At 40.6% G+C, this 27,288-nt stretch overlaps 1 protein-coding gene across 3 annotated transcripts in view; it reads right to left on the bottom strand.

Moving 5' to 3' along the window:
* Positions 1 to 27,288, bottom strand: part of LOC144940036 (aryl hydrocarbon receptor-like) — a 93,081-nt gene that overhangs the window by 39,150 nt on the left and 26,643 nt on the right. Inside the window, exon 1 of one of the 3 annotated variants that reach the window (XM_078866750.1) lies at positions 2,232 to 2,272. The exons of the other annotated variants lie outside the window; for them this stretch is intronic. The gene's annotated coding sequence lies outside the window, so the exon portion shown is untranslated. Of the gene's footprint in view, positions 1 to 2,231; positions 2,273 to 27,288 lie in introns of those variants that run through there. 3 annotated transcript variants of the gene reach the window in all.

Genomic DNA, 27,288 nt, shown 5'->3' with positions numbered 1-27,288 from the left:
GCATTTTCAATAAATTTTGGCCTGAATATGATATATTAATTTCACATATATTGAGAATATTTTGCAAATATAAACGTATTGTCTATATATTTAACGCGTTAATATGTTTTAAAATTGTATTTAAAATAAATAGATATTTGTTCTGTATGGGAATTAATGCGCCTTTAAATTCACCAAATAAGTAGACAAGGGAGTATGTCAAATTATGTTTTAAAAGCCTGTGGACTTTCCTGATGACCGTCGCCCAGTTACAAACAAGGTCATCACAGATTTAACTTCACTGAGTCTCATTTTGTTGGGTCTTTCGGTAAAGTCGCGTAGATAGGTTCAAAGAAAATAATTTTAAAAACCAGAAAACTACAACTTTCGATCGCAACGCAAGCACTCGTCTTCAGGAAAAAGACGACCGTTTTCTGTAATTTTTGAACCTATCTACGTGACTTTACCGAAAGACCCAAGAAAATGAACTTCTACTGTAACGAAAGTTTTAAGTCAAGATTCACTGAGTCTCACCAACGAGGAATGTGGCCTGCTGAGCGATTGCTTCACCTGGTAACCTTGTACCATAATCAGGTCGAGTACGACCCACTGGACACCCATCCATGATCCCAGCACCTTCCACCCTCTTCTACGTCTAGCCCTCACTGCCTCTTGGTAGTTGGGGAAGAGTCGAACCTGTAACGTTCTTCTTCGCCAGCAACCTCGACCACGGTCTGTCCCTTCTGTGACTGCCTTCTCAGATTCCAAAGCACAGACCTTTTTCTCTCCTGCCCTTCACTTTCTCATTACATGACCGAAGTAGGACATTTCTGTTGTTTCCGGACCGTGACTTTCAATGGGGAAGTCGTGACTCCTTCTTACTGGCCAAAAAAATGCGATAGAGTCAACTATGAACAATGGGCGGTCAAATCACTTTCACAGCCATCATCACTTCCACTCCTACTTGAGGCCAAGGCATGTGACACCAAGGTATATTATGAATATAGTATTACAATAATTAATTATTGTTCTCATCTTACAGTATTACTTATTGAAGCTTGATGACTCGAATTTTAGATGTATCAATTTAAACAAACGACTTCTAACAATTATTCCATTAAAACATTAATTCCATATGCAACAGAAAAAAAGCACAATAAAAAAAATACCTCGTGAGGTGCAGTTACATTTAAACGCGATACAAATCCAAATTGCATGTTATCGAGTTGTATCGGGTTTTATTATTTTATTAATATGGGACGTAACAAATATACTCAACGTTCTATCCCTGGACAGTTCTATGCTCAATGTAGAGTTCCCTGATATGAATACAGCTCTGGTCATCCTAGCAAGCTCAGCTAGTTATTGTACAGTATAACACATACAACATAGCCGTGATTGATGTGCAACTTGCCTTGAAGCCTAGTTTGTATGTGCTCATGATCATGTCATAACCCCGTATTGCATATCAGTCAAAGAGTGAATAAGCATTTTTCCACTTCTACTACCCAATATATTATTTGTTCACGATGTGTGGTCTCTGTGTAAAGACACATTTAAGAATCTGCACATAAAATCTCAACTTTTGGATATAACTAGTGAATGCATTCTAAAGTCACCAAACCTCCTTCACTTTGTCTATCATCCCTCTGAGGTCAATAAAATGTATACCACATAAAATAGGATCTGTGGTAAAAAAAAATACACCCTTCATTATATCAATTCTGATCCCTTTAAAATGTGTCTGAATTCACCCTGCAGAAAATGTCAGGTGCATCACATGTACCATATATAGTACAAGCATGCATATGCAAACAAGGCTCATGACGTACGAATGTGAAGGTGCAATGGCTTTGTCATCACTGTGGCACTAGCTGGATAGAATAAATGTTCCATAATACACGAGAGTGTGTGCCAACTAACATGTGGTTGAATTATAGACATTATGGTATTCATTGCAGCTGGTGTGGGGCAACACTGTTATAATTCAGACAGCTAAAGTGTTTTAACTGATTCTTAGCGTGACTGAGGCATCATGTGAAGGAGGCATATGTTACAAGGGTGAAACAGCAGCTTATGTACTGAATACAAGTCGTTTTGAAATTAAACCAAAAACACATTATCCTTTTTTACAGGATGAAGAAGTTGTGAGCAGCAGTTTAGACCACATGGTAAAACATGATCTTAACAATTTAGTCTGTTAGATTTACGCACAGTGCAGTAATTTCACATTTCAGACCACAGGCACTGACCTCGTTTCCTCTGTCTTCCATTTCAAAAGTGCAGGTGCAAGTCAATGTCAATTGAATTTCTGCCATCTGAGACACAGATGTTCTGCATAGACCTAACAGACGAGAGACCCAGGTACGATACAAAGGTTTAAACAGAATAATGCAAACAGCTTTTGTCACTTTGTCCCAGTGAAACTCTTTTTATGAAGCGGCTGCTTCCACAAAATAAATGCTCGGAATAGGAATTTATCACAATTCGTCTGTCTTTCATTGCCACCGATTCCTTTCCACCTTTATAATTCACATCACAGCTCGAACCGAAATGAACCGTGCACAATTATGGAAGTGCAGTGGCTAAATAGTGCTGCTAAACACAGACTTCTTTTTACACTGTTATGATTACAGCACAGTGACTTGTCAAAACATAACGTGAAACACCAAACTATATCATGCATTTCAGAAATTGCAAGTGGGGGTGGTGGCTGCACCGCCAACTAAAACGACACGTGTCCCACCATCAACTGACGTGCATAAGCAATTTGGCACCACCCAGATACTAGCTGTGCGCATAAACCCACACGTGCACCCACACATGGACCCACACATGAACCCACAGAGGCACCTACCCATGAACCCACACATGCACCCACACATTAACCCACACATGAACCCACACATGCACCCACACATTAACTCACACATACACCCACACACGCATCCACACGTGCTTGCATGTGTAGTGGCGTAACGCACGGGGTTGTCAAACAGCGGGTGCATTTGAGGGCGAGCAGGTGCAAGCGTCAAGACGTGGAGTAGCAGCCAGAGAGTGGCGAGCAATTAGGGGGAGAAGCAGTGATAAAGCGGGTGCATTTGGGGACGGGCAGGTGCGAGCGTGGGAACACGGGGTAGACGCCGGAGAGGCGGAAGATGGAGATGATAAGAGAGAGAGAGAGAGCACGTGCAGCAGGCGTCGCTGAGGTGCCAGCTGAATGGGGGGTAACTGGGAACCCTTAATGAGGAGGGGGATATAAGGTGTGTGTGCGGAGCAACACGGGGTGGTTGTTGGTTGGAGCTGAAGGAACGAATAGGACAAGAGCCGGGGAGAAGAAGCCTGGGACCTCGTCCTCCACACCTCGTCCTCCCCAGTGGTGTTGGCTGATCCCCCGCAGGGGGCAAGGACGAGGGTGGAGGTGTGAGACAAGAGTGACAGGCTAACGGAGTGTTGAGTGACAGGCTAACGGAGTATAGAGTGACAGGCGAGCAGAGTCTAGAGAGAGGGAGTTCGGAGCAAGGGACCGTTGTGTTAGTGTGAGGATCATCCATAAGGGATGCGAGGTAATAAAGTGACACAGGAGAAAAGCTAAAAATGTCCGTGTGAATACACCACTACACATGCACCCACACATGCACCCATACATGCACCCACACATGCACATGCACCCACACGTACTTGCATACATGCACTCACACGTGCACCCACACATGCACCTACACATGCACATGCACCCACACGTACTTGCATACATGCACTCACACGTGCACCCATACATGCACCCACACATGCACATGCACCCACACGTACTTGCATACATGCACTCACACGTGCACCCACACATGCACGTGCTCCCTACACATCAGTCACAGAGTCATTTTTATAGATGTAAGTTGGACCAAGGAGGGTCTGTCTGCCCATATCGGCACCATCTGAAAGGCAGGGCCTACTTGGCCAGTATGCAACCTTCACATACTGTATACAACCACAGCCTGTCAAAGAATGGAATTCCACACACACTTTCATCTAATGGGACATTCAAAAGGAAACTCTCACAAAGTAAAATGAACAGCATCAGGTTTTCCAGCCAGAAGCATCAGCGACTGCCTCTTTATTTTGGGAGCTTGCTTTAACTGTAAAAAATGCCTTTTAACTCATCCCAGGTCTACACATTCACGTGTGAGTGCCACGACTCGTAAACTAGAAAAAGCTAATAAAACAGGCCGAAGAATAGCTGAGGCAGCAGAAATCACAGCTGCAAAGCACCACCTTGAAGACGTGTAATCTGTGTTGTGTTAATATTTGTACAATTACTGTGCAGAAACTTACTAAAGTAACTAACTACTGTATTGAATTAACAAAAAAATCTGAAAAAATCTGTTATATATTTTTCTTTGTTATTCATCCTATTATTATTATTGGACCAAGTTAAGCTAAGGGGCTCCACGGTGGCAAGATGATGTCTACCTCGTCTGGTATGCAGGAGGTCGTGGGTTTGATCCTGACCCTGACGCCTGCTGCTGTATATTTGGAGTTTGCATGTTCTCCTCGTGGACGCGTGGATATTTCTCCGGGACCTCCAGTTTTTCCCTCCACATTTACAGCATTTGGCTGCTATGATTTTCTACGTGATAAGCAACTTTGTTGAGCTATCATTTGTGGCCAGGTTACTTCTTTAAAAGAGCTATAGATCAGCGGGCCTTTATCTGGTAAAATAAAAATACAGAAACTCTGCTACTTACGAACATTCGACTTACGAACTTTCAGAGATGCAAAATACCGATCCGTATGTCCTTTTGCCTGTTCGGACCAAGAGGCCTAAGTTCAACTGCAAAACATGAAAAACCAGTGGCATCTACATCTACAGGAGATTATACAACTTTTAAAGCCATTCCCCGTGTTTAGTGTACATGCCATATCAAATGTTTGGAATCGACAGGAGTAACGTTTAATGTAAAAAACATAAATAGCAATTAGAACGGGTGGGAAAGTTCTGCTTCCGACTGAAGATATCTCCAGGGTTGCTCTGTCATATCCGCTTCCGTGGGCCGTTCTCTAACAAAAATTACTGCACTGCCTTTGCGAGAGATCCGGAGAGATTATTCATCTTACGATGAAGCCGATAGCACGATTGGGATAGATTTTTGTTTCTCAAAGAAAATGAATATATGTTGATGCAGCGTGGCTAGTGTGAGATTGTTACACCATCTCTGTGCACGGCTCCAGTCTTGGGATGTTTTTTTTCTGTTTTTTTTGGAGGAGTAAGCTGACTCTCCCACTCTGTGCATGTGCATTGGTTTGTGTGAGAGGCACTCACTCCCCCATGCAATTAACAAAAAACCCAAACGCATTTGTCAGTGTATCAATTGAATAACATTTGTTTCCGATTAAGGATTATCATCTTCAAATTTCTATTTTATTTGATGCCCTGCCACGATCTAAGTAATACTGAGAGTAATGTTATGATGTCTGTGTGAGTGTAACTAAGAAGAAAATATCTTCTCTCCGTAGTATACATGACAACACATTGAGAGAAAAGAGTTTGTGTGTGATATATTTTACACATTGGCTTATGTAATTAAGCTTTCTCTGCAATGTCCCTCCAATGTAGTAAAAAAATGTTGCATACATTTACAGATCTATTCAGTGGGAATCGTAACATTTTCCAACACAAACGGTATTTTCTGCAATGCTCTTATGCTGTATCAGTAAAGTGGGGATGTATTGGCAAGTTCTATTTGCTATAATGGAAGGGTTGTGCTCACTGCACGATGGACATGGACACTAGAAAAAAGTTGATGATGGTTCTTAAATGAGAAGCAACTATGATAGATTCCGTTCTAAGTGGTTTAGCCATTCAAATGCTTTGTCTGAGAGTTGGTGAATTGCAGACACACCGCCTTCTTCATATATATTTTATATTATTGATATTCTTATTTTTATTGTTTATACCAATATTATGCATAATTATATATTTAACTAATTATCTATTTTATATATTTAAACAATATTAGTTTTATTTAGATTTTTTTAAATATATATTTTAAATATTATATTAATATTTTGGGGGAGTGCAAAATCATACGGCCCATGGTCTGGTCTTTCATAGCCACGGTATCCATATCTTCCTAAACTAAAACACATTAATGTTGATTGACGCCAATATTTCCATAAGGTGGAACGATCCTTCACATTTGAATGTGAATTAATCTGCAACACTTATTCATGGAGGTTTGAGGAGCAATTGTATTTGTTTTCCATTCAATTAATAAGAACATTATATAAAAAAAAAACCATAGGGCGTGCACTTTATGCCGCCTACTTTGTGCATGGCATTGCATAACTCCTTGCAGCCCTCCCTGCCAGTCAGCTGTGCATCTAAATCCGATTGGTTGAAACGGAAGGTCAGTGTAGTGGCCACAGCTGATCTGGATTTGTTTTAATCGCTGCGATGAGGATGCAATGCAAGCCACATGGCCTGCCCAGCCGAGCCCCCCTGCTCATCCATCCCTCCAGCCAGTGTCTCCATTCCGCAGTTATATTATGTGTCATATGTGCACCTAGATCTATAGATTTTTAGGCCAATTTATACACAACGTCGAATGTGCAGTCCAGTGTGCCAAAGCAAATATTCCGAAATCACTTTGTCCACATAAAAATATTCGGCATTACTGCCAAGTTTTTAATATCTTTAAAAAAGTGAGTATTGAGTAAATTAAATAGAAATATGATGTAACCTTAGTGTTGCAATGCTCTTTAAATTTTATATTTAAAAACCTCTCATATGCATTTCGCATTTGTGTGCATTTTTCTCTCTTCATTTTTCAAGATCTTGATTTGAAACAAAATATAAAAGTCAGTGACAATTGCACAATGCCAGAATCTAAAGCACTCTGGAGTGCAAAAAAAATACTTGCTCCCCCATTACTGGCAAAGATCTAAGCCACGAGTCGGTTAAGCACAATTATGTGTCATGGGTTTCCCATGGCCCCCATGGCAATAGAGTCGATGTGTATTCACTGGTACTCTGTCATTCTTCCTTGCAGCCCATTGGTTGAAATGTGGCATTGACGATTTTGAAAATGTATCGTACATCGAATATTGTAGCATGTATGTAAGCGAAACTGAAGAAAAACTCATCTGGCTTGTGACTAAGGAGAAGGCAAAGGTGCAGCTCAACAATATCTTACTTACATCACTGATGGTGAAAGAATTCCCACTAGACGAAGCACTAGAGAGTCCCTCTGGATGGTATTTGGGTTCTCTTCCACTCTGGACAGATATATTGGAAGAGGTATGTGTAAGCCTCGGGTTGTCTGATGCATGTTACACATGTCACCGACTCGAGGTGTCACGACATTGTATTAATCTCGAGGGAAAGTGCAGTTGTGTGCAGCTTTGCTGAAAATCTATATTTAGAATACAACTAAAAGAACAAACTTTTCAGTATTCGCAAAAATTATTTTATTAAAAGTGAAACTGAGTTTTAAGAAAAACATAGCATAACATTTGTACACATAATTTGTTAAAGTTCACTCTGTTTCGCCACATATATTAATCTGGTGTGTTTTGGGTTTTGTCACGAAAAGTCACACTTACAATAAAGAAGCTAAATAACATTTTCAAACATCAGAAATATATAGATAGCGAAAGAAAGCTAAACTTCTGTCGTCCTGACCACAGCCTTTGTGCCTGCAACTAACACGACCACTGTGGTGAACGGTCATTACCGTTAAAGACTCTCCGCGCTGTAAATCCTGTTTGTATAAATCCACATGGGCACCAGCTGTTGTGTTTTCGAGCTGACAACGTTGTTTCTCCCACCAGCACAAGCACTGCCGCTAATGAAGCAACAGCGAGCTTCCGCGTCCTCGTTGGAGGCAGCCGGCGGGACCTTTATGGAGGCAACGGCAGCACCGTCTCTTTTGGGAAAGGAAACGTCCCACGCCTCTCCCGGGAGTTGCATCGCTCCGGATTTAGATGGTCCTCAGCTTCCTTTTGCTTTCCCAGAACAGGGTTACCCTCGGTTCTCACCCACGACCACGTGTCCCTTTTCCGCTTTTAGCAGATATTGTTTTTTTTTTGTAGCATCCGCGCTCGTTCAAAAAGAGCTCATGGCCAAATTGTTGCCGAGTTCATCAAAGATTGGGCGTCAATCAGAAAGGCGGTTTCCACAGGCATTTCCCAGAAATGGTTGTACAATTCTGTAACGAGGGATATGGTGAACAGTGCACCTCGACCGAGCTCTGGATTAGAGGCACAGACAGCTCTAATTACTTTCTGCCACTACTGACATTCCCCAGGCTTCTGGAGGACATTCTATTAAAGCTCTAATGCTCTTACCAGAAATCTCATTAATTAATTAAAGAAATGTCAGAGACAGACAGAGGGTCAATCTGAGAACTCGGCTTCTTGGCCAGTATTTAAACCTCTGGTTATCCACATTTTCTGATGGCCGACTCTTTTTTTTATTTCTGTCCTGAAAACAACACAAAAGTGCCCGCTATAAAGAAGATGAATAAGAAAAATCATTATTTAATATGGTGCCACTTTTTCCATCAGATGCCAACAGATTAAAATTCTGCGATGTTAAAGAAATTATCTGATAAATATATTTCTTTTGTTGAAACACTTGCAATAGATACAACGTTTTGAGAATAGAAAATTGACATTGCACAAAAGCTTGCTCTTATAAGTAAATACGCATTATTCTCGGCAGCAAAACACGCATTGTACAAAAGTATTCGCTTTGCATAAAAGTTGAATAAGTGCACATGGGGCTTCACAAGCAGCAAATATAACTGATTCTCAAAACCTAACCACCTACCATTTGAAATACAATCATGTTTATTTACAGTGTACATAAACACACACACACACAAACTGCTATGTGTGCGTCATCACTGATATTTAAGAAAATGTTGGCTCATTACCACGTCCATGAAGAATTGGCTTCCCTCACTGAGACAGCCCTATAGATACACAACTTGTAATGAAATCATATTACGTTATTGGGATCATTTCCGCACTATAGGACAGATGTAGCCTTCCCTTGCAGTGCTGTGCCTGAGCACGAGGCTCGCCGCTCGTCCTGTATTTTTTTTTCCCAGGACGCCCACGTGTTGAGGTAGTAGCTGCCCTGGGGAAATCTGTCGGTCTTCACCGGACACTAAAATTCCTTGTTCTTGTCAGTTGGATAATAATAATAATAACCCACTCAAGACAATGCATTGTCATGTATCTTCTTGGTTCTTTCGGTAAAGTCACGTAGAATGGAAATAATAAAATAATAAAAATAAAACATAATAAAATAATTCTCACGACGTTTCGGCCACAACGCAAGCAGCCGTCCTCAGGTGGAGAACAGGTCTGTCGAGAAGACAGAGTCTGAATGACACACCCCAGGCTTGGAGCGACTATTTAAGCTGGGATGGAGGGGCGAAGAGCGCCTTGACAAAATAATTTGCATATCAAGAGGAATTTAGCATATTTATGAAACGTCGTGAGAATTATTTTATTATGTTTTATTTTTATTATTTTATTATTTCCATTCTACGTGACTTTACCGAAAGAACCAATAAGATGAATCCCTGCAGTCACGAAAGCTTTAAATCATTGTCATGTAGTTCACCCCTATTCTAATACTGTGGAATAGTCTTTTTCCCTTGATTTGCCTCAGGTTTTTTTGTACATCAGATGTTGTAACCCTACTAAGCATCACAATCAAAGTAATGCCATAATGTGATAGAGGTTGCGATAACGAGTACCACTTTGGAGAACATTTAACAGTGGTTGTTTTGTAGAGACTGGTTCCCGCCATAGAAGTGTGGAAATTCCACGAATGGCCGAGGACTTCCAACTACTATGAGAACACCTGATTCAGCATCGGGACGCAAGCACGTTTTGACTTTGACTTAGAAGATGGATCTACTTCACTGAGATTTCTTGTGCGGTGCTGTCATATTTAACCTGTCGGGATGACGCGTGGCATGTGTGTATCTCTTGTGCTGGGTGTGCTGATTATAGGGGTGACACGAGGCCTGGTGAAGTCACGGTGCTAAGCCTGTTCATCACGAGGGCCAACCCCTACGACTCACAAGACATCTGCTTTGTGTTCCAAGCTCCACTCCCACTAAGATCGACAAACCAGAGCCACACACGCGTAGCTTTTATTGCAGCTTTCATGTCAAAATATTAGTTTACAGAACAGACCTCGTGACAGCCAGCGCTCCACGCATGTTTTAATCGAGGAATCTTTTTCACTCACGCTGAGTAACTTTATTATCTCTCTCTCTTTGAATAATTCTTTTGGATTTTATGCATTATTTGCCTCTCTCCCACTGAATATTACTGGTAATAAAAAAACAACCACAATATTTGTATTAAGATCAACACATTGTGCAACCAAATCAAAATAATGTTGATTAAAATCAACAAAAGGACTGAATTGCCATCGTGAGAATTCCAATGCAACAATATTGATGCCAAATCTAGTTAAATTGCAGCCATTGCTCATCCGTTAAATACATGTTTGAAAAAAGGAAAAAAAACGTGTGATACTGTGTTAATAACACAAATTCAACACAAATGTCAATAGCACTGCCCTAAAAGAAAAAGACACGGCAATACGTGGTGTATTGGGCAATGGCCGTTCTTTGAGAGCTAAAGTGAGGCCAGATCATTTGGGTGACTAACAGTTGGAGACTGCTCCGATAAAACAAATAATATATTTCAAGAATATTTAAACGTGTTGAATGTTTTATATTTTTCAAAGAGAAGACTTCGCCGTGGGATAGTGTTAACAAAAGGAACGTTAGCCAATTGCCAAACGAGCCAAGGCTGCAGTAAGATATGTATTCTCATGGAGAATCACCGTGTAAGCCGTGGCTATATATACTTGAATCCCACACGCGCACAACCCCCCCCCGCCCCATCTTCCACTAAGCACATTTCATAACACAGAATATAATCTGCAGGCGTGGGGCCTGTTATTATTCATGATCCATTCCCTGACTTATTTTGGTGCCACTTCGTACCACAGCAGATTTATGTGTAAACCCAAATTTTTTAAACTCCATGTGCTACAACCAAAAGTTGCAGTAAATACTCAATTTAAAAGACCAGTCTGCTTGATGCTGAAATATACTGTATATACAAATTAAGACGCCTCACTCATTTGCTATGACCTATATCTGACCTAGCCTTAACACTGAAACACCTATTCAAAGGATAATCATTCCATCTGTGTGAAGTTACACATATACAGTAATATGCAAATACACGCCACCTAATATGAATACATGAGACGCAGAGCACGCTATTTCACTTTGTGCATGCACCTATTGAAAAAAAATTTGACTTAATAAACAGCTGTTATTTGCCGCTACAAGTGTCGGCACAAAACGCACCACATGATGCAGCCAGCTGGTCGCGGCAGCGGCAGGCAAAACTTCATCATCTCACGTCCAGCTCGAGTGAAACACTTCCTACACACAGCTGAGTCTACCCGATGAGTGAGACAATAGGCGCGGGTGGGATGGTACGGGAGAAGCACATGGGATTCGACATTTGGCTGTCAATTTCAATTATCACACGGGAAGCAAGAGGATGTGTACCACAACAGAGGCCGCGTCCCTCTTTGCTTTTTGGTGCTGTGAGAATCAATAACTGTATTATCTCATCTTCTTAGGTTTTTTCGGTAAAGTCACGTAGAAAGTAAAATAAAATAGCTGGCAGCTAATCTGGCTGTGACGGTCCCACCTGATGACGGAGACTTGTGTTGCCTCCGAAACGTCGTGATTTTTGTTTTTATTTTACTTTCTACGTGACTTTACCGAAAAAACCTAAGAAGATGATTCCTTGCAGTCACGAAAGCTTCAAATCTAGAATTGTATTATCTCATTTTAATAACATACCCACACAACGCTGATATCACGGGGCGTTTTGCGAACGGTTAAAAAAAAAATACCACGGGGAGAAAAAAGGGGCAGTCGTCCCCCACCGCCCCCAAAAATATTGATATGGCCGTTACGTTACGAACGTGAAATTTTAAATATGCATTATTATGTTACTTTAAAAAAAATGCGGAATGCAGATCAGCAATGCAATGAGACTGATGGAAGACGGAGAGATTATACGATGCACACTACCAGCAGTCCTTTGGGAAAGAAGATGGCACGAGACTAGACAAGATTGAAACCGTAATTCACATGACATATATTGTTTCCCACAATTATTATCCCCTCCGAGATGTGTGCCCTCCCCAATGTTTAGCTGGGTCTGGCAATGATTCTGTGCATATTCTAATACCGCACCCATGAGATCAAACTTGCGAGAATTGTGCATGGCACAATATTGTCTAAGTTTCAGGAAATTCCTTCTGGCATTCTTAATCATGGCAAGCCTAGCCAATTGAAGCTTCCCACTCAGGAAGGACCGTGTTACTTTAAGTATGCTGGCCGTTTCTTGCACAAACATTCAGCAGTTTAGACGATTTAGAATGAGTGTTATTTAAACGACTTGTCCTTGACAAAAAAGAAGCCAGGGTGTGCTTGTAATAGTATAGGGTTTCTGGCCTTTGCAGTCAGTTTTAACATTCGCTTACAGAGACAACTTCACTTGGCTGCCTGCAGCAATTACATGCAGTTCGTTTCGCTGTGAATATTGTATAACAAAGGTTATGTTGTGTCTTTTACACAGCTCTTGCCATTCTACAAACACCAGGATTTATATTTTACAACTGCTTGCAATCAGAGCCTGAAATGCCACGATCTCAATCGTCTTATATTTGTCTCGTCAAATAAATTTGCTTGTCAAAAAATGACATCTCAGAGAGATCCAAAATGTGTTTTTACTTGTTTTAAACCGCACCTACTATGCGTTGTGTAAATGACTGAAACCAAGATGCATATTCAAGTGCTTTATCTGTGGATTAAACACGTGTATAGGTTTCCATGGACGCCTTTGAATGTTATGTCCAACTGAAATAACTGCAGAAAACACCAAACCTGGTGCATTTGAATATACAGGACATATATGTATTGTCTGTGCATTTTACTCACATCAAAGAAAATAACAAAAAATACGACGTTTCGATCGCAACACAATCTAGATTGAATACTGATCTCTTTAGAACCGATTTTTGTATTTAGTTCGTTGTCCTTCCCACGCACCTCCTATTAACACGGTTGGCTACGTAGGGTGCGAAAAAAGTTCAACAAACATTCTAACCTGCTGTACATGGTAGTCGCCCATCCTACCACTATGCAGTGCATATAATAGAATTCGGTATATTTTGGATGAATCCAATTCAGCTTCCAGGACCCTTCACACACAACACTTCCCATCAACATCTCTCGGCATTACATATTTACCCCCAGAACTTGTGCATGTGGTGGCCCCATGCATTGCACAGATGGGGAAAGTTTCTCTGCCAGCCATCATTGGGGAATTACGTTAGATTTATTTTAATGAATAACATCCAATGGAATAGCCAGACCTTTCCAAAGAACATAGTTTGTGATTACAATGCGCAGAGATGCGGTCAAAAACAGCGAAAACATACGCTGCATTTCCATACCTTACTGTACTGTCGAGTCAAATCTAATTTACGTCAAATTATACGAATTGATGGTGATTACAGTAAGGTGGATTAGTGGAGGAGTGGATGAGCCCTACAACCCGAGTTCAATACCCGGCCACGTTATATCAGAACTGATCCTGCCTTCCACCTCTTCACCAGCCTGCACTGAACAACATAGTGAAGAATCTTCTTGGTTCTTTCGGTAAAGTCACGTAGAAGGGAAGTAATAAAATAATAAAAATACAATATAATAAAATTATTCTCACGACGTTTCGGCCACAACGCAAGTAGCCGTCCTCAGGTGAAAACCAGATCTGTCGAGGCGACCTGAGGACGGCTGCTTGCGTTGTGGCCGAAACGTCGTGAGAATAATTTTATTATATTTTATTTTTATTATTTTATTACTTCCCTTCTACGTGACTTTACCGAAAGAACCAAGAAGATGAATCCCTGCAGTCACGAAAGCTTTAAATAGTGAAGTATGGTTAAAAACAGTATTACCATAATTGAGGTTGACTTGGTGATTGTATACTGTGACTCATTTTACATAAAAGAGTGATAACTTGTAATATTGTGTTAAACTGGTACTGAATTTATTCAATTACAAGCCCTTTTTCCACATGTCAATACAGAAGGTACGGAAGTATGGTCTTTACCATCTATGTGGCATACATTCTGTGACCAATGATTATCGATTATCCATTCAAGTTTATTTTGTTTAACCAGAGCTCTTGGCTCTCCAACACACCGGCGTGCTGTATTAGTGACGAATTGGCCACGTTCCGTTTACGTGACAACCCTTACTAGTTGGCTGTGTCGGGTGCTGGCGGGTTTTAACGACACATTCATATCTTAATTTAGGAGCTTTCGTGACTGCAGGAATTATTCTTTGGTTCTTTTCGGTTAAGTCACGTTTAAAAATAAAATAATAAATAAGTTATTTTAATTTATTATTTTATTTTTAGACGTGACTTAACCGAAAAGAACCAAAGAATGACACATTCATATATTAACGCGATCTAACCCAAAAAACCTCTATTACAAAACTCAAGAGACCATTATAATAAAATTTTCAAGAGTGACCAGCAGTGCCCCAAATACTTGGGCACCTATTTTCTAAACGAGCTGATTGCACCTCATACGTTCTTCATATTTGATGAGCTCCATTCATTGCCCAGTGTGCTGAGAAATATTGCTTCGGTGTAACCATTGATTTATTATCAAATGCAAAAAATAAGTCAATGAGCATATGCAAAGGTCACCATTTCTGCCACATTCGATATCCAACACTTTAGCCGATCCTATCGCAGACAACTGTGAGACAATTGGAAAAAAAAATGTATACCAACACTTCCATAACAGAAACCAAATATTTGGTAATGTTCCGTCTTCTTTTCCGGTAATTGTTGATTACAATTCCCCAATCCAGCCTACAGCATCTAGCGACCCAGGTCAGAGCACGGTCAGTATGTTCGGGGCCCCATTACGTAACATTACGCCTTTCATGCACACTAAATCCACGTTCAGTGCCGGCCACCTCGAACATTGCGTAACGCTTCCCTCTGAGATAGCGCCTTCATTACAATTTAAATTGTTGAAGGATTCAACAAGCGTGCTGCTGCTGTTATTGCACTGCAGCTTCTTTGAGTGAAAATTTACGCAAAAGGATTTTTTCCAAGGGTAAGCATCGTACACACTGCCTTTTAAATCCAGAAGCACATGCACATTGTCTTTACATATTTATTTCGGAAATAATTATGTTCATGGGTATCTGCAAAGGATCTCTATTTTGCACACAAGTGATATATTTTACTTAAGGAAAGGACATACAAGATGTCATATAATATATCCTATTCAACTTGTATAGCTGTTTGTTTGTGTGCACGCGTGTTTGTTACATGTCTCTTCCTTTCATTTGACTTTGCGAAAGCTTATGCAGTTTAAATGAATATTGTTGAGTCTGCGGGGCCCAGAAAAGCTGCCACTCATACACTGTTCTTGGAGATGGGCTAAACAGGGCAGGCGTGGACTTTAAGGCAGGAGAGGGGCAGGGTTGAGCGAGAGAAAGGCTGGAGAACGGTGGGTATTAGTAAGGATTACAGGTGTAAGGGAGATGCTTTGGATAACAGTGAGGAATGCTTTTGACAATATTGATGGATATATTGTTCCGTTATTATTAATTATTTAAGTACTACATTAAAATTATATGTGGTTATTACATCGAAGCATATTGAGATATGGGGATGGCTTGGGGAGGCCTTTATCCAGCAGTGGATTGATCTCAGATGACGATGAATAAAGTTTACATTTTTTTGTATACATAGTGTTTATGTAATAATACAAAATGAAAATGGCAAAGTCAACATATTCTAAATTAAATGAGCATTGGTGCTCTAGTAGCAGCCCTGGGCCCGTGGTGAGATTATTGGGAAACCAATATTCTAATACAAATTTGTAGGAAAATAAACACTATAATGGGACCTTTTTGCCAGTAGCAAAGTACGAAAAATAACAATAGGTTTTACCCTGGTGTTAAGATGTTCAAACACTAAATAGATACCTTTTGCAAGGCATCAAGGCTGCATGAACCACACGTGACCAATACGTCCCATGAAACAGCTGCTCACCCCGAGCTATGAATGCTCTGATAGTGCATTGCCTTTGTACTGTCCGTCTTTTGGCGTTCTCTGGTCTGACACTTTTGAGGTTAGGCCCTAAAGAAGGCTGTCTCTGGTGTAGGCCAATCAGTTTCAAAAACAATGCGTCTATTATCAGTGCATGTTTGTTTGCATGTTCACCAAAAGTACCCGTTTTATTGCCAGAAAGGGTAAAACCCATTCTTACTTTTCATAAAAACAACCACTGTACATAGAGATACACTGTATCTTCTCAGTGCACCTCCCCTGGGGGAGACGGAGTGATGAAATCAATGAATGTGCAGGCAGCTTGCAGGGAGGCTTTCATCCAGTGGTGGATTGACCACGGCTAATTATTATTATGATTACGAGGATGACTACGACACAAATGTAAATGTTGCAAAGTGAGTTTTCTCAAAAAGAAATCAAGGTTAGAGCCAGCTGCGCCAAGGCCTCTTCACTTTCAGTCCAGTGGCACGTGACAGTGGGGTCTGCAGCTGTTGTGCGACATTTAAATCTGCAGCTCCTACCCACGTGCCCATCTGCAACTATTCCCACAGCTGTCGTGTCGTTCAACGCCGCATTATAATTTTCAAAAGCATTTCTAAGTCTCTATTTTTATTGTTCCAGCCTGTCATCTTCACCGCTGTTATCTGTCAACCTTTGGCGCAATCATCATCAATCTTCCAGAGGGTCCCAGGAAACTCCTGAGATTTAACTGATGCCTGTCTGTGGAGAAGTTGTTGCCATTTATAAACCCAGCCACTGTTGCATGGAGCTATGATACTTAGCCACCCTTTACAAGATGTACTGCTTAGTAATCAGGTCTCCTGGCCCTTAACGGAAGTCTAAATAATAAGAAGAAAATGTATTGTAATAGATTAATGTAATCATCATCAGATATTATAAATCCACTGCTGAAAGTGTTCACCGTCTCTCATGATTCGAATGTAATCAACTTTTTGTTGTTGTTGAAGCTTTAGGGAAAACAAAAACTTATATGTATCAGTTTGCCTTGTATTGAAAGTGTCGGCTCATACATACGTCGTGTACTATTAAGAGGCTGTTAGGGTTGCATTAAATATAACAAAGCAATTAACAGAGGTCGCGTACAGTTCAGTACTACATCAATCAGCTCGTGTAAAGGTGCCAGATGGTTTGTGTGACAGGAGCATGAGAGATGACAGTTTGGGGAGGCTTTCATCCAGCAGTGGACAGATGAAGGCTGCTGATGATGATATGCTGCACCAAAGGCAAGATTTAGTTAGTTATGTATTAAATTTCGATTTAAAGCTTTCGTGACTGCAGGGATTCATCTTCTTGGTTCTTTCGGTAAAGTCACGTAGAAGGAAAATAATAAAATAATAAAAATAAAACATAATAAAATAATTCTCACGACGTTTCGGCCACAACACAAGCAGCCGTCCTCAGGTGAAGAACAGGTCTGTCGGAAAGACAGCGTCTGAATGGGCACCACCAAGCCTGGACGGCTGCTTGCGTTGTGGCCGAAACGTCGTGAGAATTATTTTATTATGTTTTATTTTTATTATTTTATTATTTCCCTTCTACGTGACTTTACCGAAATAACCAAGAAGTTTATGTATTGTTTTCAGAGATATATCCTTTTTATCTATCTCAGAATGTCGCAACAGCTGAGACCCAACATGAGTGACAATTAATCCCGAGGGGAGTTTTTGTTGGCAGTGAGGGGTTAAAGTGGGTCAAGGGGTTCCATCTCTGAATGAACTCGAGCTCCATTATGTGCAGGCATTAGCAGAGCAGTGGGATCACGGGGTGCAACACTTGTAAGTATTGTATTGTCACAGTGGGGGTGCCTGTGTGGGTGGCTTCCCACCACTGCCACGGCTCTAATAGGATCTGGATGGCTACGATGGAGAGCTGAATGAACGTTGGGAATGCCGCTGCTCAATAACACCCATTGCTTAGGTTGTCGTGGTTGTGCTGTACCGCTCTGCGATGTGTTTTCGGGCTGTGCTGCACGTTGTTTGGCACGACGTCTGACGTTTCGCTCCACGTGTCGTGAACTTTTTCAGAAGTGGAATTCAGTTGCTGAAGAAAACCGAAAACACACTGGAGGACCGCTCAATGATGCCAACCACCTCTGCAGAAAGTAAAATCCACTTACATGAAGGCCGAGTAAATGGAAAGAATGCAAATTGCCGCACTGTGTAAAACGTGCAATTGATTTGAAGGCAATTTACAGTACATACGGGGCATGTTCTAAAGCACCAACAAATATGTCCACTCTATGTACCTTGCATTGGCATCTCATCATCACCGAAGGTATTTATATTCGGTAACGTCTACGCCCATTTGTTGCGTAGACACGTTATTGGCCCGGGGGCTTTTTAATTGACTGAACAAATCTGGTCGCTGTTGAAACAAATTTAGAATGGAACTGGAATAATTGTTTACACTATGAGATCTCTTTTACCAGTGGCCAAATATAGTAGTAGGTTTTTACCCTTTTAAACTGGTACAAAACTGACACCTTTATTCAAGGCATCATGTGTGCAATAACCACAACACAAGTAGTCAAAAAAGCAAACAAAAAGAAGCAACTCTGATAATGATAATAATATGCACATGATGCCTTGAATAAAGGTGTCAGTTTTGTACCAGTTTAAAAGGGTAAAAACCTACTACTATATTTTGCCACTGGTAAAAGAGATCTCATAGTGTAAATGCTTACCCCGAGCTCTCAATACTCTGATATTGCACTGTGTTTGAGTTGTACGCCTTCTGGTGTCATCTGGTCCAACACCAATGGGGACTAGGTTCTAAAGAAAGCCATCTCGGGTGTGGACCAATCAACTTCAAGGACAGTGCATATTATTATCATTATCAGAGTTGCTTCTTTTTGTTTGCTTTTTTGACTACTTGTGTTGTGGTTATTGCAAACATGATGCCTTGAATAAAGGTGTCAGTTTTGTACCAGTTTAAAAGGGTAATTGTCTTGCGCTCGGGAATACTGTCACCAGATCTTCCATCTCTACAACTTTAAATATAGGATGATCATTTTAATTTGAGGTGCAATTATAATGCAGCATGTGCTGTTGAATGAATTAATAACAATAAAAAATATGGTGGCACAGTAGGCAGCATACTGTACTATGAACCCAAGTGGCCTGAGTTTTATTTCTGGCCATTTGTAAAAAAAGAGGTTCATAGCTAATCGGATTCCTCGAGGATGAATACATATTCTGATTCTTAGTCTGAGCAGTGAGTGGTCCTGCCCTTCTTCACCAACCCGGACTGATAAGCATGATGAAGTACGGTGAAAACATGGCCAAACAACAACGTGTAGAGAGCCCTTAATCCAGCATTGGATTGACAATGGGTTGGAAATTATAAATGTTACTTAACTTATGGATTATCGGTAATGTCGGTTATTTACCCAGGAGTCTCTAGAATGTGTGTCAGGCAAGTCCTGCATTGGGATATTTGGTATGTGCAAGTGGATAAATACTCAAAGCTTTGCACAGTTACAATCAACCCACAGACATAACCTCTTCGAACTGAAGCATGGGATATGATGTTAAATATTTAATTTTGACGCTGGATTTTTTTATGTTTGTAAAAAAAATTGAGAAAACTGTGCACACCCCATAACAGAAGGGTATGATAAAGAATATAAAATAATTCATATCTTTTTGTGACACCTATTACAAATCTGCCCATTGCTAGGTCACACACCTACTCCAGAATGTGCAGGACAACTCCTCTCACCCATGGCCAAATTTCTTCCTATTATCCACAGTTATCCACAAATTGTTCCATAATGCGTGGCGAAGCAGCTTCCTAATACTCGCGAATTTCCCGCAGATAAGAGCAGTCGCACAGCAAATTAATCCTAATGCACGTCCATGGGTTATCCGCAAATTTCTACCCCACGGGTAAGACAACCACAATCGCGGATAACTCCACGGATAATAGGATCCCTGATATTGGTTCCCCATATCACCGTGGATAAGATGCGTTCAGTAACTTGATCATGACAAAGCCTGTAGTGGTTTTATCTTTGTAAGGCAGTACACCTTGCTAGACATTGAACAGCCTCACACAACAAAGGTTCCATTCAGCTGTGCAATGGATTGAACTGGACAGTGAGCCTGACCGAGAACACAAGAGACTAGTTTTCAGCATGCTTCACCAAAAGCAGTGAAAGGGCAAGCAAGCTCGCTCAGTGAATAGACATGTTCTGTCGTGCACAATATGCCCACTCACTGATAGCTAAAGTAGTAAAAAAAAATATTTGCAATTCATTCAGCTCAGAGTACCTTCGTTTTGTAAAAAAACTACTTCGTGTGTGCCCACAGCGTTAAAACAATGATCAGCCACGGCCAAGACGAAGGTACTCTGCAAACCCACTAGCTATCAGCAAAAGATTCGTTCATGAAGCCATCCAGATATATAAACACAGACACAATTTCAACCGAGAAGATGGGTATACACTGAGCAATCATCGGAAGGACGTTATTAACCAGTTTAAGTCATAACTGGCTGCGATGTTGCCATCCTACCTGCCGATGTTAGCAGTTATTTTCGACTATCTGAGTTACATTACCAGATTAAATGTCTCTACATTAACACGCTAAATGTCTCACTAACACAGCCACCGTTGCTCGTTTTTCTGACATTGACATGCTAATCTCTGACAATACAAAGGCCATCTCCACAGCTTCGTCGTCGTGGAGGTCGCCCAGCTCTCTGATCTTACATTGACATGCAAATTTCATCTCTAGCCCCGCCCACTGCGCTTATGACCCTTGGGCTACACCCATCTCAAACCTTTATAACATCCTGCCTCAATAACTCTCCCACTATATTTTTTCCTGCCTCAGCAGCTCTCCCACTATATTTTTTCGCCTGATGACGATTGCTTGTGTTGCGATCGAAACGTCATAATATCGACATGTAGTGTCCAAAATATGAAAGCGTGGTAAAGATGTGGCCATTTTAACTCATAAAATGCTTTGTTAAAACATTCGTGTGGTTTAAACTTGTATCAATACTGTGAAAATGGTATAAAAATATTTTTATTAAACGTCATTGAAAACGTTCCTATCATAACACCACCGCTCATTATTTAATACCTCATTATATCCAGAACATCAGAATAGAAAACATAGTATTACCTTGCAAGCGGATACTTTAGTATATAAATCATGTAACAAAATAATGTTAATATCAAGCTGCATGTTTTTTTTAATACAAAGGCTAGGTTGTTTACACCAATTTTTGACTTTCATTATCAGTTTGGCTCATTACCAACAGCAGGAAGTCAGCAATTTCACAGGTCAAATGTTTTTCGTTGATACTCTAGTTCTAGAAAATATATCTGTAAGAGAGACATGTACGGATTCAACTAACAATTGAAGACCCAAACTATTGCCTGCAGTTCATCTACATTGTTATCTTTAACTTGGTAAACCCATGCATATCTGGAAAGGATGAACTTTTAAGAAGAAAAAACAGTCTACAAAATATTACGTATCCTGGATTTACATTGGAGACTGACCAAAATTTCAACACTAACATTTTGGATTCAACAGGTCATCATAGTTCCCAGGAAACATAAATTAAAGTCATAAAAACTAAATGTAATCAAAGCGCACTGATTGTAAAGCACTACAGCCTTGGGAGGTAGCGGGTGAGTGATATGCCAAAGGCCCAACCTTTCTCAAGCCCTCCCCAGAATCCAAGGCAGGAGTCTCTTGGGGCGAAGCATTGGCAGCAGACGGCACAAGGCATTCATAAGCAGCCCACTGGGAAGGGAATGGTCAAGGGTTCACACGGCCCACTCACGCAACCCAGGTGTCAGTCAAAGTTGCCTTACTGGAGGGACACTGCCCTCAAGCAGTCCATAACATATCCCAATTGTGTGATTCCATGGCGTGTGATTTGTTTTCACCACTAAGTGAAACTAGCAAAGGGAAATAAGCACTTGCGGTGACCACCGTATCTTTTGTCTTTGTGTGTGTGTTGGGGGAGCTGTAGCTTAGTGGTCACTGCACTGTGAGATTCATACTCGCAGTCAACATCAGTGGCTAATTATCTAAACCCAAGGTTAACTCAGCCATACATTACGACCTGGTGCAGTGTGCGGAAATATCAGCGTTGGAGAAACAAAGGCATAAAGCAAGGTTCTGGCCACACCACTCCCTCATCTGCAGTGCTGACCTTAGTAGGTGTTCACTAAAAACAACAATTGCTCCAAAAGTTTAAAAAGGCTTAGTGGAGGATCTTTGTATTCGTCTTTGTGTGCACTTCAGTGCCACTGATTGTTATGACTCCAATATAACTTGAAGGTCCATTGCCTGGGATTTTTGCAACAGCCACCTCAATGCAAGCAGTGAGTAAACATTGATGAGGTTTTGTCAAATGTTTATCTCGACAGTATAATGTCACACCAACTTTTGATGCACGTTTTAAAAATCTGTGGATATTTTGTCAATTTAGCGCAGCATTGCTCCATGTTCTACTGTATTGATTTGCTCTAAAACACAAATAATTGACGACAGACTTTTGAGTACATGTCGATATGTGTTTGTAAGTCTGATTGTGCTCATAGGATGTTTATTTATTGCACCATTTTGCAAAAAAATATAGAAACGTATACGTGGTCCAGTGTTGAAAGACACTGGGGCCAGTATAACCTCACATTTTGAAGCTGTAACTTCAGTTTCAAAGTTTAGTTAATCGCTGGGCACACGTGTTGTTTGTACGCGTGAATGTATAACCCAACATGTGTTTGCATATTTTCCCCCCAGGATGTCTCCCTGTGTCCAGACACTCCATATACACGAACAATTCTGTGAAGATAAAATCCTAATTGATACTGAAGTAATCATATTTTGTACACCAAAGTACCAAACCATACACAATATCACTCACTCACAAGACAACGTGGCTATTAATGGTATTTGTTTTAAAAAAAAACATTATTTTGGCATTACAAAAGCCCGAACTTTTTTCCTTTTTTATATTTGAATATCGGTGTGCATACATTAACTCATCTATAAAACATTACACTGTGTGGAATGCTTATGGTTTGAGTTAAGAAAAGTGTCAACACCGAGACTATATATCTGCACGAAATAATTCCAGTAGTAATTATTGGCGAAACGTCGCACTCAGATTGTAAATGTTGTGGATTTGCTCTCCAAAACACCAGTGTGCTGTACTAGTAACGAATTGGCATGTTCTGTTTACTGACAAACCTTACTAATTAGCTGTGTTGGGTGGTGGCGGGTTTAATGACGCATTCATATTGACGCGATCTAAAAAAAAAACTGTATTATGGACCAAGGCTTTGTTTTGTAATCGTGCTAAAATCTAACATTCAAATGAATAGTACGTACAAAGTTGAGCACTTTCTTGATATTGCACATATGAGCAAAGCTTGATCGTCATCTGAGTTGCTATTACTTCCATCAAAGAGTTTCAGAGTTACCATAGCAAAGGAAAAACTTTGACCGTATAGGAGTTGCAAGCCTATTGGATTATTCCGGTTTAATACTTTCCGTATAAACTTGAACGACAGAGTTAAGAGTCTTCTGCTGTAAAGTGCCATCTATTGCACACGATGACCTTCATCGATCGCAGCCCGGTCGTAGTGACTGGGATGTTAGAAACATAAACTTTGGTCCGAGTGAACTGTGAATGGAGTTTTAGTAACGGCTCGGTGAACTTTACAAGGTTTTTCTCCCAGCGTTTGGGAATTGGTGACGTTACAGATGACCTTCTTTAACGTGACAATATATGACCAAATTTCGATTTAAAGCTTTCGTGACTGCATCTTCTCGGTTCTTTCGGAAAAGTCACGTAGAAGGGAAATAATTAAAAATAATAAAAATAAAACATAATAAATACAATTCTCACGACGTTTCGGCCACAACGCAAGCAGCCGTCCTCAGGTGAAGAACAGGTCTGTCGGGAAGACGGCGTCATTCAGACGCCGAAACGTCGTGAGAATGATTTTATTATGTTTTATTTTTATTATTTTATTATTTCCCTTCTACGTTACTTTACCGAAAGAACCAAGAAGATGAATATATGACCACCAAAGCACAGATGCGTATGTGGTTAAACGTTGCAGTCTTTGGTAATGTTAGTATGAATGAAAAAAACCCACGTGTGCACGGAGGTGTACACGCAAAGACAACGATCTTCATATATATAACCCTATATACAGCATAGAGTGTTGTGAGTGAGCACATGGAAATATAATAATATAAGATCCCCATATAGCAATACAAACTTGAGAAAAACACTGTTAGTGTGCACCAATTAAGACGAGAATGATGCATGCATTAATGAATCATGTGGCCAGGAACATACCTCGCTGCCTTTGTCTCCTCAGCACCGATGTTTACAAACGGCACCAGTTATACATTTTCAGCTGAGTTGAAATATGGAAGGCCCGTGACAGGTTTTCATATCACTTGTCAACACTCTTATCCATGGCCATAATAAACACCCAGGACATTGGGTTTGTAGTCGAGTGCGCTAATCAGTACTTATCCCATTCCCCACTGTACACAAACACACACACACGCAAATATGCACGCTCACACTCCATCAAGGGACTCCGAATGCATCCACACTCAGTACGTTCCAGTTCACATGCTCTTAGAATCATGACCTGCACCTTTCCAACGATCCGAATTACCATCAGAACCATAAGTGTTACCAGGAAGCATTGCATTACATTGTATAGTTTGCACTCTCAATTTCACGTTATTTTATTACGTAAGATTCACTACCGTTTAAAATTATCCCCTGTGTGTGTGTATGTTGAACTTCTTTTGCACCGTACGTAGCCAACCATGCTAATCAGAGGTGCGAGCGAAGGACAACAAACTACCATGAGTCACCCGAGCGAAATATTTACATTTAAGAAGCACATGTGTGTAACCGTACACAACTTATGAATGTGTAAAACACTTTCACATTGACTCTGCTATTCTCTACAACACACTCACAGTCTTATATTTTCCTCTTGAGGGAAAGTGTATTGAATGAGTATACATATTTATGACATACGAGAGTTAGAAGTAACCATCGCCTTTGAGAACGATGCGCAAATCTCCATTGTCAATATTGTCCACACATTTGTGTGCGATGCATGTGCCTGGCCGTACCAAATGTCTAAATATTCTGAGAACCAACATTTGTATTTGATTTTGACCTGCAACCACAGCAGTGTTTAACCTAACATTCACTTTATGGTGCCCATGTGTGCGAACCAGACTTTTCAAAATATAAAATTTGGCATTTTTAATTAACACAGGGTCCACTCACATATGCCACACGATGACTAAATTAGTTACACCTCCTATTAACACTGAAGAATCCAGGCTGGAGTCAGACAGGCAAGCCTGGAAATTACTTTGACCCTTGTCCATGACCCAGGAAACTTTGCAATTTCCACGGAACCACTCAAGTAACCAACAATATAATTGCGAATACGACGAACATTTCTTCAAAACAAATTCAACAACAAAAGCGAAACCACATGTCAATAACATGCCTATGCTCCGTTTGCAGTGTGATAAAATATGATTTGGCAAGGACTTGAATGAAACACTCATAGGTCAACATAGTAGACCTGCGATCAGCGGGGGGTGTTTTTCTGGGAATTTGAAATGTTAATGAATGAGGAATGCCCTGACTCAAAGTTACAGCAGCTTTTGAGTTGGGATTTTTTTCTAACACAAGAGTGAAAAGGTAGAGGTGCAGCCCTACAATTGCTTGCTCTCTCACACCACTGCTGAAGGATGGAGTTTCACCCACAGGGTATTTGGGCTGATATATATATTTGGTCTAATATTCTAGGTGGGTCATACGTTTTTTCAGAGGTGAGGGAACCCACCTCTTTACCCAACGCAGGGCAGGCCCAGCAGTGAGATGCAGAGCTGGAAGCACATGCTGTTTAATTAAGGGCAACTCTGTTCGGAAAGCAGGGCTACCGTAGAACCCTTACTACTTCATGACCACAATAATTATGAGCCGGCTGCCAAGGAGAGGGCCTTTAAAGGACCCTGCAACGTCGAGGCCCATTCGCTGAGCAGTGCCACAGATCTTCTTTATACAAAAAACATGGTGGGGATAAGGTCACCGATGTCTTTATTATACAAACGGGGAAAAAAAATACCTAAAATGTCATATTTAATTATGTACTTTATTCAATGTTAACATTTCAGAATTGCACTGTGTTACTACATTAACCACTGTGACATGTTTACAGTCAGAATGGAAAATTAATTTCTGCACTAAACAGTAGCGTTTGACCTGCAGGAAGAATTAGATTATGCTAGTTCTACCCTGGATTATTGTTGCAGGAATCACGATTCTTCTCTGGGAGATTCTCTGTGTAGGTCTCCCCATGAATTAGAGTCTAGCATTGCTAAGCCAGTGCCGGATTATCCTAGTAGCAAAAGTAGGATATGCTGCAGGCCCCGCACTTTCAAGGGCCCCGCGCTAAATGCTTTCAAGCTATCAATTCCGGTTCAGTGATTCTGCACTTGCTCTATTACTATAGTACTATACTGCCTTCAACTTTCATGAACGACTGTGTGTTTAAGGTTAGCGATTTGTCGTATTATTTAGCTGTATAGCAAATGAAAAAATACAATTACTTTACTATGCAAGTAAAAAATGTGTGATTTAATATTTATGCGTGTTTTTTTTTATTAGGGCCCCTTTATAACATATGCTACAGGCCCCGCACTAACTTAATCCGGCACTGAGCTAAACATCGGCTATTTTCGCCTTCAGAATTGTCGGTTTCCAGAATGGCAAATCTGGGAAATTATAGGCTCGGAATCGTAATAAATTGCCCATTTCTAACAGACAGTAGCCAGTACAAGCAGTCTCCATCATAATTTCAAAACTGCCCACATCTGGCTAATCATGAACACATTGACTACATGTAGCAGTTTTCACAAACTCCTTCACTATTATCCTTAATATGAAAATCATGATTGAGTAACATATCAATAAACTGAAGCTTAACAGTTGTACTCTTCGCTTATTATGCTGAAGGTGTGTTAATATTGTGAT

The sequence above is a fragment of the Lampetra fluviatilis genome, chromosome 2 (genome assembly GCF_964198595.1).
Source record: "Lampetra fluviatilis chromosome 2, kcLamFluv1.1, whole genome shotgun sequence".
In the NCBI taxonomy this organism is placed as follows: domain Eukaryota; kingdom Metazoa; phylum Chordata; class Hyperoartia; order Petromyzontiformes; family Petromyzontidae; genus Lampetra; species Lampetra fluviatilis.
This window is presented reverse-complemented; position numbering and strand designations above follow the sequence as displayed.